General features: G+C 44.3%; 1 protein-coding gene across 1 annotated transcript in view; it reads left to right on the top strand.

Annotated features, from left to right (window-relative positions):
* wdfy4 (WDFY family member 4) overlaps window positions 1–3,429 on the top strand; it is a 225,644-nt gene that overhangs the window by 164,518 nt on the left and 57,697 nt on the right. The gene's annotated exons all lie outside the window — the stretch shown is intronic.

Below are 3,429 nucleotides of genomic sequence, written 5' to 3'. Positions count from 1 at the left end.
TTCCTTCTACTCCTTGTTTAACTTGGTTGCTAAGCAGCATGGACCTATGGGCCTTGCTGATGATTAGCATAGTGTTTAGCCTTAGTAGCAAACAACATTTAGTTTTAAAGTGTTCAACTACTTTGCACACATGCCATTGCTTTTTAGAGCCTGACTTTGAGATCTTAAACGATGGATTTAGAAGCTCAAATCTACTTTGTAAAAATTACTGATATATTATTTACAGAATGTAAATTTTAATTCATTGCCTGAACAGCAAAATCATAAATTAAAACACGGGCCTAGGTTTTTCAATCACATAGCACACCATTCAATTTAATGGCCCATGATGTTCTTCGTTATAATGTGTATATTGGGAAATAAATAATAATTTTAAAATCACCATGTATTTTAATCCTCAACAATAAATCTACATATAGAATGAGTGCATTCATTTGAATGAAAGGCATCTTAGACGTGATGTGTTTTTCTGGGGATTTGTCTTCACACAAAGTGTTGCTATGGGAATTGAGTTACATTCGTTAGCTGCACAAACTGGTTACATTATTTCTGTGTCTGCTTAACTCCAAATAAAGTGCCTCAATTCCTGGGGTAGTCCAGTGACTTTACCTATATATAAAAAAACCTGAAGATCTGAACGGAAAGCGAGAGAAGGGGAAGGGAGAAGGGATGTGGAGGCAGGGAGAGAAGGAGCGCAAACGATACTGGGAGTTGTAGTTGCTGCAACTGGCAGTGTCATGTTTATGGTGGAGTTTGGCTGGAGGTCACTTCCCAGCATGCAGCACAGCTTGGTCAACTCTGTTGGGAAATGCAGTCTACAGAGATGGCGTCCCTCACATAAAAATGTAGGTGAGTGCAGTTATATTGATAGATGCAAGTTGGAGAGTGATGGCAGGTCTGGCACAGCCTGCATCTGGTGCAGTCTCACTTGCCTGACATCCTTCTTTGTCCCTCCTCTTTTCTCTTCAAATAACATAAATACATAACCGTCCCCATTGGGACGGTTATGCCGATGGTTGAAATGGTGCCCAAAAGAAAGAGTGGCACTGGCAAAATCCTTGCCATAAAACGAATCCGAATCAAGTGGTGCCAGAAAAAGCAACCTCACGAGATGGGTGTGAGAATCGATCCTGTGCTTCTATAGCGCTATCCCGAGCCCGTAATCCGGACTAGTGAGGAATTACATCGGGACACAGCACCTCGCAAAATGTTCCCTATCATTAGCTTCTTATACCTTTCTACTTAGGAAATGGAACTAACTGTGAAGAGACTTGTCATCATGATCTTTTAGGAATCTAATCACTGCAAAGAATTATGATTGATTTGAGCGTGTGTTTTTCTGTTTACATTCTCGTACATATTTAAATGGTGAGATACTCTCACAGTATTCACTGATTGTGATAGTGTAAGGGAGCTGAATTGATAATTAGCCGATGCATTTGTTACCCAAGGTGCTTCAGCTGTGGTAGTTAAGTGAGGTCCTTCATTCCACTACAAGAGCAGGTCAGAGGCTGGGTATTCTGCAGCGAGTGACTCACCTCCTGACTCCCCAAAGCCTTTCCACCATCTACAAGGCACAAGTCAGGAGTGTGATGGAATACTCTCCACTTGCCTGGATGAGTACAGCTCCAACAACATTCAAGAAGCTCGACACCATCCAGGACACAGCAGCCCGCTTGATTGGCACCCCATCCACCACCCTAAACATTCACTCCCTTCACCACCGGTGCACCGTGGCTGCAGTGTGTACCATCCACAGGATGCACTGCAGCAACTCGCCAAGGCTTCTTCGACAGCACCTCCCAAACCTGCGACCTCTACCATCTAGAAGGACAAGGGCAGCAGGCACATGGGAACAACACCACCTGCACGTTCCCCTCCAAGTCACATGCCATCCTGACTTGGAAATATATCGCCGTTCCTTCATCGTCGCTGGGTCAGAATCCTGGAACTCCCTTCCTAACAGCACTGTGGGAGAACCTTCACCACACGGACTGCAGCGGTTCAAGAAGGCAGCTCACCACCACCTTCTCAAGGGCAATTAGGGATGGGCAATAAATGCCGGCCTCGCCAGCGACGCCCACATCCCATGAACGAATAAAAAAAACCTAGGATTGGCATCTCCTCTAGGCCTTGGTGTCCAGTCTGTGGCCCTGGAGCCACATATAGTCCCTGAACCCTGGCAATCTAGCCCTCGAGCTCGGTCCTATCTGTACTTAATATTTCTTACATGCTGATGTGCACAACAAAATTTGTTGCTTAAATTTCGTGAGTCTGGAGGTTTGGAAAAGGCTGGTTTACCTCAATGATGGAAAAATCCTAAAACAGAACATTGAGATCTGTTAGTATCAGCAACTTGAGACACATACGAATTAATGGGAACATGCATTTAAACTTGATATATGGCCCTTGAGGCTCCATGGTACACACCGCTGGCCCTCATTTGGGCACCTTCCTATTATTCCATCGGCACTCACCATGACAACAAAATAAATCAAATGAGATGCCAGATTTGGTGAATATTATTTCGATCTGGTTGATTTTTTTTTAAGAGGTCCTGATGGTAAGATAATGGGGTATGGGTTTCTCTTCTCACTAGTGTGACTGGAAAGTGAGCATAAAGCAGGGTCCCCCCCATTACACTCCACTGAGATGGTAAGATAGTGTGAAGGTGAAATTCCTCTTGTTCTAGTTAGAAAAATGGGTTTGAGTACAACATGGGATTGTTCATTTTGTACACACACAAATTGTCCAACCAAAATTGTTGGCAGGAGGAATTTCACTCTAGCGGTGATTGTTAAATCAGTACTTACATTTTGCTGTCTTCTGTAACACTTTTCCTTAATCCATGGGTGTGTATACAGACACAGCTACAATTTGGTCTTGACACCTCTAATTTGGGCATTTGTTTTGCCTTTGATTTGTGTTCGGGTGCAGGAGCAATCAGAACGTGAATTTTGGACCTATGTTGTACTTATGGCGACAAGGCTGAGTAAGTAAATGTACCCCAGCAGTAGAGGTGCTACAGTTATTATGCCTGGGAGGGTATAAATGCAGCCGATTACAGGTGTGTGGATGCTGGGCAAGGATCAAATGGCGATGCCTTGTGCAGTCGAATAGCCAGCCAGCGCATACTCTTGAAGAATGACCATGTTGTTGAGACGTTGGGAGAGCTGCTGGAACTGTGTCAGAGCCTTCAAGAGAGGAAAGTCGAGAGGAGAAAATCAGGAGTGTGGGGGGAATACCTTACCTGCTGAGACTGTCCTCCATTTTGAGCACACATCGCATTAATGGTCACAACTGCCAGTAAACCGTGTACAGAACGCAATGGCGCTATAAAATCACCTGATTGCTAGCACACAAGGCAATAGCAAATGCATACGTTGGGTGTGGGCCTTTGAGCAGCATTTATGTCCCCAAGTGTGTGCT

Source organism: Heptranchias perlo, chromosome 36, assembly GCF_035084215.1.
Source record: "Heptranchias perlo isolate sHepPer1 chromosome 36, sHepPer1.hap1, whole genome shotgun sequence".
Taxonomy (NCBI): domain Eukaryota; kingdom Metazoa; phylum Chordata; class Chondrichthyes; order Hexanchiformes; family Hexanchidae; genus Heptranchias; species Heptranchias perlo.
The sequence above is the reverse complement of the archived record's forward strand: the minus strand, read 5'-3'. Positions and strand labels throughout refer to the sequence as shown.